Below are 16,680 nucleotides of genomic sequence, written 5' to 3' on the forward strand. Positions count from 1 at the left end.
ACATTAAAACGGATACAGAAGCTATACACACTCCCTCGTTTGGATTACGACCAATATATGCTGACTACCTGCCCATCATGCCAGGCGGAGATGATCAATACAGGTGTGTCCCAGAGCACTACACACGCGCACTCATCCCATCTCACATGACTGCCGCCAACATTCATGAGAAGCAAAATTTTAGCACACATGGTTCCGCTGACACGTCACATGGCGAAAACATGTCATTGCTTAATCCCCTGAGTACGATGATTCTGTCCTTTGAACACGCCCCTATTAGAAATATGTACGATAATTCTACCTCTTGTACGATGATTCTACCATTTGAACGATAATTCTGCCCTTTGAACTCGTCACTTTAATTTCTAGAGTACGATGACTTCTTTTTGTGGAATAATTGTACCATTCGAACTCCTCACTTCTACCGCCCTGCGTACGATTATTTTATTCATTTGGACGTGCCATTGTTTAATCTCTTATGTACAATCACGGTATCTTTTAGATCACGTTTTGTTTGATCTCATGTGTACGATAAGTGTACCTCTTAGAGCGAGTTGTGCTTTTCAATCTCATGTGTACGACAATTCTACCCCTTGAACACGTCGATGTTTAATCATCTTTGATCGATAATTCCACATCTAGGACAAACCACTGCTCTGTTTTTCCCTTGCTTACAATTTTACCTCGTGTACGTTATTGTTAAACCATCACATATTTTACCTTTTAAGCGAGTCACTGTTTGATTCACCACAGTAAGATACTGCAATCGTTTTGTTTATGAAACATATTACTTGAATTTACTTCTAGTTAACGAATCTGGTGTTAGAATTTTGAAAAGATTACCTTGAATTTACTAAGGTCACGGCAAGAAGGCACTGGTATCGTACCTTTGGTGAAAATTGCTGTAAAATTTCAGTTTTGATCATCACTGTATTTAGATATCCAACCAAACCAACCTAACCTAGTCACTTAACCCAAGAACTATATCTAACCGAACAGAGGGGGGGTTGGCCCCTCGACCCTCCCTCTCTGTTGGGGGTTAAATTCCTAAGATTCCCCAGATGATCGAAACTAAAATACCAAAACTGCAACCAGCACTGATTTTAGCAAAACAACCACTGCAATATATACTGGTCATAATGAAGTTTAGGCTCGGATGACACTGGTCAGTAGTTCATTCTTGTTAAACTCGGACTTATATTTCAGTAATTAGTTTTATTATATGGAGCGCTGAGGACATTCCAACAAACGACTTCAGCGAATGGCATCATGGCGTTACTTATCGCTGTGGACGAGTCGTAAACACCTGCAGAAAGTAGAAGTAAACAAAATTTAACCTATTTTTTGTCCTTGACTTTTTATTTATTTTTATACAGGTATCAACGACTGCACTTTTCTTGTTTCCATATAAGGTACGGTGATACTTCGAGGCTCCAGAATAGTCACCAAAACGTTTATACTGATTAAAAAAGTCAGTTTAAGGAGAATAACAAAATCTAACTGAAATTATTATAAAACCAAACCCGTCTTAGATATAACTGGAGAGAAATAGATTCCTTGTTCGAAAATATGTGATGATTCGGTGGTTCTCCAAATTAGTTTTCGGTTAAGTTAAAGTTTAGTTGCGATCACGGTAAATATTCCGTAGTTGCCATCACGGAACTTTATATTAATTCTTAAATAGGGAGAGAGAAAAAATGTAGCGTTTCCGTCGGACTTTTTTTTTCGATTTTTTTCTTATTAACTTTTCGATTTTACTCTACAGGTTCGATGCTTCGGTGAATTGGCAAACTCCATCATTGAACTATTTAATTTTATCCGAATAAATACAGGTGTGTGGGGCAATATTCGGTGGTTCGTTCCTGTTGACACGAAAACCTCAGTGATTTTCAGTTTACAGACTCATCAAAGGTGTGGAGACCATTATGGCCTATACTTACAGCTTCCTATGAATAAATTGAAAGTAAAGGGATTAGTAAATTTAGTAAATTTCAGCTTGCTATTAAATTAATCTACTTAGAATAGGTCAATGAATCAAAAATATTTTAGTGAAAATCCTTAGGAAAATACAATGTTCTCTACGATTGTTCTAAAACATTATCTCTGTACCCTATGAGTACGAAGCTCCGTCATTAGGTATGTAAATGTGACTGGGAGCAATGTTTTACCTCTGTGAATACAATACCGTAACTCCTTGAGACGACACAGTAACTCCTCGAGACGACACATTAACTCATTGAGACGACACAGTAACTCCTCGAGACGAAACAGTAACTCCTTGCAATAGATTCATTTAACTCCTGGCGTAGGATAATGTAATGTTTAAAATTATGCCTCTTGGCCATTCATATATTTCCTTATTAAAGCGGACCTGAAGTTTCTGAGCGCAGTACTGCAAGCCTTGGAGTACAATGGGCTGACCACTAGAGTACAGGATTAACATCAACACAGAACGGTATTGTACACCTTAATGGAATACAATGGCGAAATAGTTTGTGTATATGAGCTTCCGTCCTAACTCAAGGCATGCAACTATACAGATTAAGTGAATCATACGTTTACAGACGATCATCACATGAACAAAAAATGAATAGCAGCCTCTAAATACGACAAAGAATAATAGAGTATAACACATACCTCATTGGAAACGTGAATTTCAGTAGAAACCTCTTACTTATACCAATATTAAGTTTGTTTCTGCCAAAAATAAGCGATTCCAGTACCGTTTGGTTCATCGCTCATGCATGCACTCTGTTGAACCACTGGCTACAACTGAGCAGAACAGCGACCCAAGGTACAGGGCAGTGGTGTGATCCCAATTCCCGACTGGCTAGTGGCTACTGGCTAGAAAGGGCAGTTTGACTCAGGAATATTTGACTATTAGGTGATTTATGTTAAGTAACCGTCTTCTGTGGTGCTTAAAGATTCGCGTTCTATTACGTCGTATTTTGTCTTACAGATTCACAATGCATAACGGATATTGTATTGACCGACAATTTCATTTTTTTTGGTAGGAGCGGATTAGTTAAATTTAGAAAACAAATGAGTATAGTGTCCCGTATTATTAACCGCTATTACTAATTTTAACTCTGCTAGCTTTAATTTTTTTTCTGATGCTGTATTCTTATTTTTAAAACTATTCTAAATGTCTCTTTTGTCTTTCTTCTTAGCTTAAACTAATACGTGTTTTTAGCCTTAACAACTACGAGTCTTTTCCATGATCGTGTTAGAAATTTGAAAAGATTACCCTTGAATTTACTAAGGTCACGGCAAGAAGGCACTGGTTTCGTAGCTTTGGTGAAAATTGCGGTAAAATTTCAGTTTTGATCATCACTGTATTTAGATATCCAACCAAACCAACCTAACCTAGTCACTTAACCCAAGAATTATATCTAACCGAACAGAGGGGGCTTGGCCCCTCGACCCTCCCTTTCTGTTGGGGGTTAAATTCCTAAGATTTCCCAGATGACCGAAACTAAAATACCAAAACTGCAACCAGCACTGATTTTAGCAAAACAACCACTGCGATATATACTGGTCATAATGAAGTTTAGGCTCGGATGACATTGGTCAGTAGTTCATTCTTGTTAAACTCGGACTTATATTTCAGTGATTGGTTTTATTATATGGAGCGCTGAGGACATTCCAACAAACGACTTCAGCGAATGGCATCATGGCGTAACTTATCGCTGTGGACGAGTCGTAAACACCTGCAGAAAGTAGAGGTAAACAAAATTTCACCTATTTTTTGTCCTTGACTTTATTTTTTTTATACAGGTATCAACGACTGCACTTTTCTTGTTTACATATAAGGTACGGTGATACTTACGAAAATGAAAGTGGGTCTCATAGGTCTGACATCCCGTTAGGTGCTGTGCGGATACAGTATACTGGCATGTAAGTAGGGTATACGTCTTCAGACTTAGGTCGACTAGAGGTACCCTGGGCATGAAGTAGTTGTCTCTCTGGGAGTAAGTTTCACTAAAGTTGGACCATTAGTTCTTGTCGGGAGCTTTGGTGATATGTTTGTTTATATCCCGCTTTCAGCTTTACATACACACGCTAACACATACGTATACTCTCTCCAGAATGTATCCTAAACCATTTTGTGAGACAATATGACATAACAGACGAAGGATTTGCTACATAAGTACATTCATAGTCACATGAACTTCCGGTTTGTCAACGTTGCAAAATTATGTTTATTCCCGTGCCTTAATGGCGTATATACAAATGCACACGCTGACTACGCACATGAAGTAACATTCTCTCTCACACACACACACACATAATGGATTTTTTCCTCTTGACTTTTTTCTTGTTACTCTCCCCTATTTTTCTTCCTCCATTCCTCCCTCCCCTCCCTCCTCTTTCTCCTCTCCCGTTCATTCTCCCTTCCTTCTTTCCCCACTCCTTATTTCCCCCCATCCTTATATTTCCCTCCATTTCACCTTCCCCTTCCCTCCCTTTTCCCTTTCCTTCCTCTCCCTCCTCTAACTTCTTTTTCTCTCCCCTTTCCTCCCCTTCTATGTCCCCTTCATTTCCCCTCACCTCCATCCGTCCTTCCCTTTCTCCCTTCCCTTCCTCGCTGAGCCAAGGTTTTTGAGACAATCTTTTTTTTTTCGCTCATGAATCTTTGCTCCGCCCAGCAGCGTCACGGAGCCGCTCTCACATCATGACTCCGTTCAGCTGAACTTCCGGGCTCCGTGTTGAACTGCCGGCGATGCCTTCACGGACATCTTGGTCCTGGTGTTTCTTCGTTGGGTGTTCATCTGTGTGCACCGAACACTTGCTGGAGTTTAGGGGAAGAACACTGTACTCAGTTCACGTATTCTGTGATCACCCTCAACCTATGTATTCTGTGTTCACCCTCAACCTATGTGTTGTGTGTTCACCCTCAACCTAAGTGTTATGTGTTCACCCTCAACCTATGTATTCTGTGTTCACCCTCAACCTATGTGTTATGTGTTCACCTTCAACCTATGTATTCTGTGATCACCCTCAACCTAAGTGTTATGTGTTCACCCTCAACCTAAGTGTTATGTGTTCACCTTCAACCTATGTATTCTGTGATCACCCTCAACCTATGTGTTATGTGTACTCCCTCAACCAATGTGTTATGTGTACTCCCTCAACCAATGTGTTATGTGTACTCCCTCAACCAATATGTTATGTGTTCACCCTCAACCAATGTGTTATGTGTTCACCCTCAACCAATGTGTTATGTGTACTCCCTCAACCAATATGTTATGTGTTCACCCTCAACCAATGTGTTATGTGTTCACCCTCAACCAATGTGTTATGTGTTCACCCTCAACCAATATGTTATGTGTTCACCCTCAACCAATGTGTTATGTGTTCTCCCTCAACCAATGTGTTATGTGTACTCCCTCAACCAATGTGTTATGTGTACTCCCTCAACCAATATGTTATGTGTACCCCCTCAACCAATATGTTATGTGTTCACCCTCAACCAATGTGTTATGTGTTCACCCTCAACCAATGTGTTATGTGTTCACCCTCAACCAATATGTTATGTGTTCACCCTCAACCTATGTGTTATGTGTACTCCCTCAACCAATGTGTTATGTGTACTCCCTCAACCAATATGTTATGTGTACTCCCTCAACCAATATGTTATGTGTACTCCCTCAACCAATATATTATGTGCTCACTCTCAACCAAATCAACCAATGTGTTATGTGTACTCCCTCAACCAATATATTATGTGTTCACCCTCAACCAATGTGTTATGTGTTCACCCTCAACCAATGTGTTATGTGTACTCCCTCAACCAATGTATTATGTGTTCACCCTCAACCAATGTGTTATGTGTACTCCCTCAACCAATATATTATGTGTTCACCCTCAACCAATGTGTTATGTGTTCACCCTCAACCAATGTGTTATGTGTTCACCCTCAACCAATGTGTTATGTATACTCCCTCATCCAATATGTTATGTGTTCACCCTCAACCAGTGTGTTATGTGTACTCCCTCAACCAATATGTTATGTGTACTCCCTCAACCAATATATTATGTGTTCACCCTCAACCAATGTGTTAAGTGTTCACCCTCAACCTATGTGTCATGTGTTCGCCGCCTCTCCAGCCTCAACACCTTTGATTGACGCTGATATGGGGTAAAATTTTGTAATTAATTCTTGATGGCTCGTTAGCACCCACCCCACCCTCCTCCCTCCACTTGATCTGCTCAGTGACCCGGACTAAACTGCCTTCAGGAATGACATGAAATAATACACTCAGTGGAATGACACATATACAGTAGACAGTAACCCTCGTTGTTTTCTGTCTCTTAAAACCTATCGAGAAACTTAATTCACACCAGCTATTGAATGTTGATCCGCTCTCCTTGCAAGATGACCTTTCACTTCCTCATCCCTTGCAACAGTGTCTCTTGCTTAAGGTGAAGATCTCCCATGATGATTTATTTTCTTACTTCCTATTAGATTCTTCCAAACAGACTTGTGTCCATGTTTCTCTGATGACTTACGACTGTGACTCATAATACCAAGACAGTTTCTGGAAGTCCTTGATAATAGGATAACAAATGCATTATCGTTTTACTAAGGTTTTATTAATGGGAAAAACTTATTTATTTTTTAGTAATTTAAAGTCTAAAAATGGAGGTGAATTTCATACGGTATCTGTGTTAATTATATTTAAGAAATTGTAACGGTAGAAGGATGAAGGAAGTGAGTGACGGCTGGGGGTGACCAAGGACGACTGTGAGAGCTGTGGTGAGGTCGGACAACTCCTTGATACGTACTGAGTTTTTGCTTCGCAATCTTATGCGTATCTGGGTGCTTGTAGTTTGTGCACATATGCATGCATGTGTGTGTGTGTGTGTGTGTGTGTGTGTGAAGGCATTTGTTTCTTTGAATGTTTACATACAGTATACAGTATCAAAACATGTATTTGAAGTTCTTTATTTTGTAACGACTATATTATGTTCTGAAGCAAATAGCAGTAATGTGTATCAATTTATGTATGTTTAATACTTTTCTCCGCGAGTGTTCATTATAGTATATACTTAACTTTCACATATGTCCCCGGATATGCAGTACTGTACCTAATTCTTGTTTATACAGTTGAAGGGCTCACCTTAGCCTCGTCGTGTGGGCTGAGGATGTTTATATTCCTGGTTGCATTAGTCAGCCTACATCTCTCCTTGCTTTGAGTGACTGAGTAAGAATGTTTAATCCACGTAAGGGAGTTTGTTCTCTCGTTATATACGCTGTCTCGTAATAACCCAACCACGACGCTTTCTTGGACTTCCTTTTTTCGGGACGCTTGGTTAGTGTTACAGTTCCTGCTGATATACATTTATGTGATGACGTTCTAATAGCTTATTGTATCTGACTGTACCTTTCCTTTCAACTGAAATACTGTACAATTTTAGAACAAACTGTATCGCTGTATAACTGTGTGGCTGTATTGCTGTATCATTGTGTTGTATAACTGCGTCACTGTATCGCTGTCTCTATATATACCTTATGTAATATTAAGGGGAGATGACGTAGGCGGGGATCAACTCGTTCCCTCTCACCCAGGCTAATAAGTGTGTGTGTCCTTGCTAGGAGAAGCTCACGCCACCTCCATCACTATCACCATCACCACCACCACCACTACAACCACCGTCACACCACCGCACCTATCACCACTGTCACTCCAGCTACCATCACAACCACCACCACCACCACTGACAGCTAAAAGTAATCGGGGTATACGGCTTGGTAGTTCACTTGTTTCTCACCTTCGCGATCCGGGTTCGATTACCACTTAGGTCAGATGTGAGAAGAGTGTTGTCCACTTTGACCTTACCGAACATTACAAATTTTCTCCAGGTAATTTCAGTTTCCTCCAGTACTAAAAACATTTGGCTTATAAAAAGATCGCCTTCGCTTGACCTATAAGGGAGGTCAGTTAGTCGTAATAGACATAGGTATATATGATGATCACAACTACTACTACTACTACTACTACTACTACTACTACTACTACTAATACTACTACTACTACTACTACTACTACTACCACTACCACTACCACTACCACCACCACCACCACCACCTACCATCACCATCATTACTACCACCACCACCATTACTACTACTACCACTACTACTACTAACTACTACTACTACTATTACTACTACTACTACTACTACTACTACGCCACCACAGGAGCAGTTGCTACAGCATCCGGCTTTGAGAGATTACTCTTATCATTGAAAAATTAGTAGAGTACAGATGAAAAGAGACCTTACTTCACGCCGCCGCAAAGTCGTCAGTACTCGTGACTTTTTAAGTAATAAATACTACTTATCAACCACGTGATGTTTGTATTAATAGTGTTCTCAACCGCCCGGCCGATGTGTGTGTGTGTGTGTGTGTGTGTGTGTGTGTGTGTGTGTGTGTGTCCCTGCTCTACTTGTCACTGCTCTTATAACGACAGCTTTGAGTTATGTTCAGATATACAAATAATGGTAAAAGTTTAGGTTTAGAGTACAAGCACGTATTTAAACATTGAGTACAAGTATAGATTTCCATGTACGGCACAAGTTCAGATTTACAGTAGTTATATAGCACAAGTTCAGATTTACAGTAGTTATATAGCACAAGTTCAGATTTAAGCTTACAGTATGATTGCAGATTTAATTATTGAGTAAATGTACAGATTTAAGTATAAAGTACCGAACGAGTAATTTCTATATGAAGACTGTGTTATAAAACTGGAAAAACCGTAACATTGATCAGGTGACCCGTCCTCCGAGACACCACAGATTAACCCACTTTAGTTTATTCACTGTCAGGAGGAATCTATGTGGTTTATTCACCGTCAGGAGGAGTGTATAGGTCGTCAGCCTCCAAACTCTATGAAGAAGTCTGGATAGAGCTCATGAATGTTAGGAACTCCAGCTATTTTCTTCTGGTGTGGTGTGGTTAGGTTAAGTTAGGTTGGTATTATGGTGTTTAATAATAATCATCATCATCATCATCATCATCAATGTTGTATGGAAAATAGCTGCAAAAGGTTGATGATGATGATTTAATTTTAGTGCTGACCTAACCTAACCAAACCTAACCTAACTCACCCAATTTACTGTCTGGGTGTTTAATTATCAGATGAAATTGCGGAGGTTCCTAATCTTCATGAAATCCAACTAATGATATTCTGGGATTATGTATTAAATTCATCACCTTGGTTGGATTAGCCGAGCGTGATAGTGTAATACTTTTTTTATTTTTATTTATTTATTTATATATTTATTGGGCACTCCCCTACATCCTTGTGTAAGGCGAAGAGCTGGACGTCCTCACCAACTCCCAAGGTCACCTACGCATCTCGCATACAGATACACAGACAGACAGACACATTTAAACGAGGGCGAGGGGGCTTGGCAAACACATATCTCTCTACCAAACTTCATATCAAAGTTTAATTTCCCCTCATTAAATTTATCATGGAAATGGCCAGAATGCATTGTGTTGTGCCTCTGGGCTTCTATTTATCTTCTAATTTACGCGCGCGCGTGTGTGTGTGAGGAGTTAGATGGCCCCCTCACACCACCTAATCTTAAGCGAAAGGTCCGAGAAACTTTAAACGACTGTACCTTCACCCAACCCGCCCAAATTTGGAATCTTGGGTCCACCCTTGGCTGTGGTCCAGACACGAAGGATTTTTCTACATTGGAAATATAGATGAAGACAAAAAAAAAAAAGATTTATAAAAAGATCAAGAAATTAGGGCAAAATATGTATACATAATAAAACATTAATCCCCCCCAACGCCAGTGTGTATGTGTGTGTGTGTGATTTTTTAAAACTCCAAAAGCATATATTCCGGACACAATTAAGGGCCTTTTATTTCGTGTTATTTTATTTACTGTGTCATAAGCCGGCGTCGTGTTGGTGTGGCCGTACTCCCTGTGTGATCACTGGAGGTGTTGTACACAATTAACGGAGAGACGCGTTATATTTCCCTGTCTTTGTTCCCACAAGAGACACACTGGTTGCCCTTCACCTGTCAGGGCGGCCCTCACTAACACCGTTGGTCTCTCGGGTACACATTCTCAGAAATCCGTACGTTAAATTTTCCCAAACAGGAGATGAGAGTACATCAGAGATCATATAACCTGCACTACAACACGAATATAGTGGGCGAAACAGACTCGAAATTACTCTTAAGAATCTTCGGTAACTGTTGTGTTGTTTCATCTTCAGTTGGGGGAAACAATCGACTTACGAACCTTTAAGAATCTAGACCCAGGTTGTCCAGCACGCTCAGGTGCGCCTCACCTTCCTGGATCATGGTGGTGATGCGCGGAGAGAAAGTCCCTCACTCCCTCCCACACACACCTGACACAAGCGACACAAGCACAGCTCCACCCATGTTGTATCACTGAAGCCGCCTATTTATCCTCTGTTTTTGTTTCCAGGACTGTGTATGATACAATACCGTAATCTTACACCTAGCAGCTAACTGACGGAGAAACTACATACTGTAGATAAAAGAAACATTAATACAAAATTATAGAAATGTATAAGTATAATTAAAGACAATCTATTATCTTAAGATCACAAGGAATTTTATATTTTTAAGTCTCTTGACAAAAAAACATCCATCAAATAGTGATATGCTGTCAGGGGCACAAGTTAGGCCCACACGCACACCCTCCACACGTTCCTCCTCCACTGCCACACCCCGTCACCACACCGGTTTACGTTATTATGTAATAATTGGTTGAAAGTTCGTCAAAGATATAATTTCTTTTCGTAGTTTGTAAATCTGCTTATACATCTAATCGTTCTTCATAGAATTTACAGCAATTTAGAAAATAGGCTGTGTGTGTTGTATAATACATTGCTCGTCTTTGCTGTATAATTGTCTGCGAATGTATTTTTTGCAGGTGTGTCATTGATAAGTATTTAAATCACCTAAAATACTGTTTTATCAGAATTAGGTTGAAGCACCACTATACTTTCTCCTGCAGTGTCTTGTCTCATAATGAGTTCACTTCATTATCTTCTGATAATCGTTGTCGGCGTCCCTGACCTTAAAGCCTTTATCAGCTCCAGGTATCTGCACTGAACTTTGGTCTTTATCATATCTTAAGGCGGATCCAGGACACTCTCCCCCTCCTCCCCCACCCTCCCATCTCGTCGTCTGCAGCTGCCAGCCGAGTGTGCTTTCTCAAGTGTGAGGAAACCTGGGCATTTTCCCTCGATAATTACGAAAAAGAGAAAACCCCCGCGTAACTGAAATAGATCTCGGGACATGAGTAACATTTTATGACAATGACAGCGGACGAACAGAAGGGTCACGCCCTAGTGAGGGATCAAATGCAACCACAATAACATATTTAACGTAAAGTAGTAGTCAGGAAAATTTATACTCTCCTTTTGGCATATATATAGTCCCCATAAACGCGTAATTTGAAAATAGGATTCCTGTAAGCTGTAACCTCGTTTTCAGGGATAAACACTGAATACAAATATAGCATTTTCATTTTCAGTAACTCTCAGACACATTTATTTTGTCCCCGTTTTTTGAGATCGCGGGGGTGACGTCAGAGTCGCCTGGCACAACGCTGCCACGGGGTGATGGACGTGTTTATAAATACTGTTTCCTCCTGTTTACAGAATGGTGGATCCGCTCATACACAACCGCTGGGCGTCGCCATTCTGGTCCTAACCCACCACCAGTGTTGTTGTTTCCTGTTTGTTGTAACAAAAGTAATATGTTGGTTATCGTGTAAGGCACACACACACAAATCATTCTATATAATCAAATCTCACGTACCGTTGATGTCACAAATATATTTCTACACTTTAACACCTATAAGTTCTTTAAGAGTATATATAGCCTACCCATACATACACCAGCTATCATCTTATAAAGGCTAAGGGCGCGTTCACACTGAGTTCGGAATCAGACCTAACTTGACGCAAATTGTCCGACAGTTTCGTCTGAAATAAATAAAAGGACAAGGAATAACCCGTTGCAGTTTGTCATAATCCGGCGTGGCAGAGTGAACAGCTCGCCCAGAATTTGAAGTAATGCAACCGGATTTTTCTTGTTCGTTTTTACCGGACGAAACTGTCGGACGCTTTTCTTCAGAATTTTGTTCGATTCCTACTGAGGAACATGCCCTAATAAAGATGTCCCTCCCTGGGCCTCCGGTATCTTTTTAATTTCGTGGATGTACCAGTTACTTCAGAGGTTTACGAGTGTCAGTCTTGTGTCTTCAAGGTCTTCTTCACATTTGTTTATTGGAAGGCAGTATGACGTGTCTTGTGTGATAATAGACCTTGTGACTAATGCCTCGTCTATTGTATTCTATTTCATATTGTTTTGCTTGTTATAGTCTTTGATACAATGGTCTTTGTATTTCTTCGTGTTATAATTGTCATAACACAGACCAAATACTAACTTTTTCTTCTTAGTACTAGTGTTGTAATTGTCAAAACAGACAAAATACTAATACTAATAATACCACCAACATTATTTCTCTCCAAATTACCATCTGGCTCTACCAATCCCGTATATCCAAACTTATACCCTATAATATTATAATGCTTTACTTAATTTTATCGCATTTGAATTATCTTTATCTTTTATCTTTTTATACATCAAGGACACATTTCTTTTAAATTTTGTCTACTGATATTTTTTTGTGGTGCCGGAGGAGAGGGGAGGGGGCTCGAATGATAATGATAACTGAGAAGTTGGGTTTGTGACGTATTATTATTATTATTATTATTATTATTATTATTATTATTATTATTATTATTATTATTATTATTATTATTATTATTATTATTATTATTATTATTATTATTATTAAGGGCCTTTTTATATCCGCGACTCGCATTCTTCTTATTTTAACTAGTGAATAGTTTGAAGTCAGTTTATATCATTATTTTCAATTTAACCTTTAAAACACTCTATGTCTGTCTGCCTGTGTCTGACTCTTCTTTTGCCTCTCTTTTATCTCCCTATATTCAAATATATCTACAGTAAGCATGATATATTTCCCAACATTTATTTATACTTATTTCCCCTCCAAGAATTTCATCTATACTTTCTTCTGTTTTTGCGTGATGTTTCTCTTTCGTTTTAATTTCTCTTAGTTTCTCTCATTGCGTTTTCTCTTTTATCTCTTATAGACGCTGTCTCGCTTTATTTCTCACTATTTCTGTCTCTATCTCTCAATCTGTCTTTTCGTGTCTCTCACCGTGTCGTTTCTACTCTATCTTTCTTTATACTCTTTCCCGACTTTCTCTTGATGTCATTGACCCGGATAATCATCACATTTTTTCTCTATACCTTTCTACGCTTTCTCTCTCATCGTCAGTTTCTCTCTTCCTAAAGGCTTATATGTCTCTGTTCTCTTGATGATCTCCATTATGCACACAGTTATCATCATTTATCTTTTATATCTATTATCACTCGATAATTGTTCGTTTGTATTAATGCTTTGAAGGTTTAACAGTGCATAGTTATTGTACTTTCATAAATCAAAATGATTTCACAAATTCCTCCACGTATTCAATGATCCCTTTATTGTGTCTTCAAAGTCAATAAGATAAAGATTGCCTGACGTCTGATGAATGCTAATGTTTTTAATGCTTTATATTCATTTCAATAGTGCAGGAAAGTTTTTCAGCAGAATATTTAAGTTAACGATTAAATGGCGTTTCGTGCGTCTAAGAAAATGTGGTAGACACGGATAACTATATTAGATGTCATGTAAGCGTTCTCTGGGTTAGGTGTGTAAGTTGTTCTGTATATCCAACTGATGATGTGCTTAAAATTAGTCATTAAAATAGGCTGTTATTTTACAAATATGATTAAGGCGTAAACATAAGTTATGTATGTTGTCTTTTACTTTTTTTTATCCTTCGCCACTAATTGGCTCGTTAGCCTCGTGATAAGTGTTTTTATTTGCTTAAAAATGAATTTAATGGAATAGAAACACATCACTTGTGCAATAGGAGTGGAACCTAACACAACCTAACCCAATCTTAACTTATCCTAACGTAACGTAATTCAACCAATATACTAAGGTTCCTAACAATCCCGAAATCCATTTATTCTCATAAATGTTTGTTAATACAGTAGTCTGTAACGTAAAGTACATTTTGCAAAGAATGACTGAAGGTCTACTATTTGAACTTTTATTAATTTTTTTATTGCTGAGGTTAATTTCTTTAATATAACTCGCGAATTAACTACATGATAATTATGCTTTGCATAGTTAATAATAATAATAATTATAATAATAATAATAATAATAATAATAATATTATTATTATCATCATTATTATTATTATTATTATTATTATTATTGCCGTCAACCGAAACTCGATAATTTTATCTTAGCCTTCAATAGTTCAGACAATTTTAAGACTTCTATGACGTTTCCCTCGCAAATGACCTATATTATTATTATTATTGTTATTATATATGTACTTTGATATTTGGTTTGTCTCTTTAATTCTACGGCTACCCCTTTAAACTCATTCAAAGTCATGCAACTCCCGCATTTAATTTCATTCAAAGTTGTTAAGTATACCATTTAAACTCACTCGTAAACTGTTTATTTACGTCCATTTTCTTTGTTGCAATAAATGAAAATGGAGGATTATATGGGGGACCTATTTATAATTTTATTATGGCTGTAAGATAACGCAATCATTTTACTTTAGTGTACTTTATTTTATTTTAGGCTGTAGATATTTGTCCGGTTGTCGGTTAGGTTTTTTTTGAGACTAACACCAGGACGAAGCTGTAAAAACGTTATTTACAATCTATTAAATAGATAAATGGAAACGAAAATGCACACAACCTACAGCTGTATTGAAATTGACCTAACCAATCTAGCTTTTAAAGTAACCTTTAATAGATAAACATCAGTCGCGAATGTCCTTCATGATGATACTCGGATACTGGAAAGCATTACGATATGTAATCTGTAATACTACATTGAAATCCTGCTTGCCTGTGTTCCATTTCTATGTAGAATTTATATAAGGAATGAATATATGACGCATTCATATTCTCATGAAAATAATTTCCTGCCATTTAAATTTTGATGAGGGCGGGCAAGGCAGGATGAGGGAGAGGGGGGTGAATCTCCTTCCCTAGTCCTAACAACTTTGTGTAGTATTTCTAACTCATTTAGAATCACACGAAGAGACTGTAAAGATATTCAAAACAAGAACACATACATTTAGAATCACAACTGATTTTTTTACTTCCTTATGGACCCACGAATTAATCCTTTTTTTTTTAGGGGGTGGGGGGCTGCATTCCTGACGCTTCAGTTACCATGGTGAGGCGCGCCTACAATGTTTCCAGGAAGAGCGCAAATTGAATTCATTGACAAATTTCCTACAATGGTTTGGGTCTCTCAGTACGTTGTATTCTAACTTACAGTGAAACTATTAGTGCCTTCCATCGAACGTTCCGAGTTTACACACAATACAATGTGATTGACCACTTTTCCTATCGTATTCCAGCGCAACACATGCCACTCATGCTGTTCAGCTCAGGCTCGTCGAGCTACCAAACGGCATATTATTATATCGTATTTATTTTTAAAATGGAATTACTTTTATAAGATTGAAAGTACATTCTGAAATACATCTTGGTGTGTATTATACATTTCAGTAAACATGATATGTATGGTGATGTGCCAATGGTATTTCGATCAATTCATAGAAAATATGCGTAAATATCCACAGATGGCACCCAGGGTATCATCCGGGACCGTGGTAGCCGCGAATTCCACAGTGAAATGAGAAACAGTAGGGAGAAGACACACGCGGATCTTGACACGGCTTTTGTGACATTTTGATGCTTCCCAGTTACCATCACGGATCTAATTTCGCCTCTGCGGAATTATAACACGACGGGAAATAAGACACCACAGGAAATTGTTAAAACCTTGCATAGCGTGAGTGTATTTTTTTTCTAATGGATACGATATAAACTACACCTGTAAAAAAATGCTGTGGTATGTTACCGTGTGTTGTCAGGGGCATGACCTCGAACATCTTGTGAACGTGGTAAATGCTGCTTGATGTATAGCTGATAACTAATGAGATATAAAGGTGATTAAACTATTCATGGAAAGTCGTATTAGACTTTGTTGTGAATGAAGAGCATGGGTGGTATTTGGTGATTGTGATTAAAAGCATATGTAATAGATTTAAATTTTACATGTGATAATGACGTGATGTAACGTGTCCTGGCATCATTATAGAATTCTCCTCAGTTTGCGTTTGGGTAGAGTCTTCCCAGAATTAGGTTAGGTTATAATTCCCTACAAGTTGTATCAGGTTAAAATTTCCCACAGTATAGAATATATTAGGCTCTAATTCCCCACACGTTGGATTAAACTTTAATTACCACAATTTGGGTCATTTGGATTAAGTGAGAACTCGCATCGCTTGTGTTAAGTTGGATTTCTCACCATTTGGATCAGATCAAATTAAAGTAATCATCAACTGGGTAAATTGGAAACGCGAAAATTTTTCTAAAAATTAATACCGTTAATTGGTGTGGTTAGGGGTCCGCATTGTCCCATATTTTCTTTACCGTATGTGTTTTAACTTTACGTTGTAGCCCTTGTTAGCTTCCTATCTGCCT

General features: G+C 38.4%; 1 protein-coding gene across 2 annotated transcripts in view; it reads left to right on the plus strand.

Moving 5' to 3' along the window:
* Window positions 1-3,471: 3,471 nt before the first annotated feature.
* Window positions 3,472-16,680, plus strand: part of LOC121865414 — a 46,017-nt gene continuing 32,808 nt past the window's right edge. Inside the window, exon 1 of one of the 2 annotated variants that reach the window (XM_042364797.1) lies at window positions 3,472-3,725. The gene's annotated coding sequence lies outside the window, so the exon portion shown is untranslated. Of the gene's footprint in view, window positions 3,726-15,833; window positions 15,986-16,680 lie in introns of those variants that run through there. The other variant, XM_042364796.1, reaches the window with a different exon arrangement.

Source organism: Homarus americanus, unplaced genomic scaffold (assembly GCF_018991925.1).
Source record: "Homarus americanus isolate GMGI-L3 unplaced genomic scaffold, GMGI_Hamer_2.0 scaffold25483, whole genome shotgun sequence".
NCBI lineage: Eukaryota > Metazoa > Arthropoda > Malacostraca > Decapoda > Nephropidae > Homarus > Homarus americanus.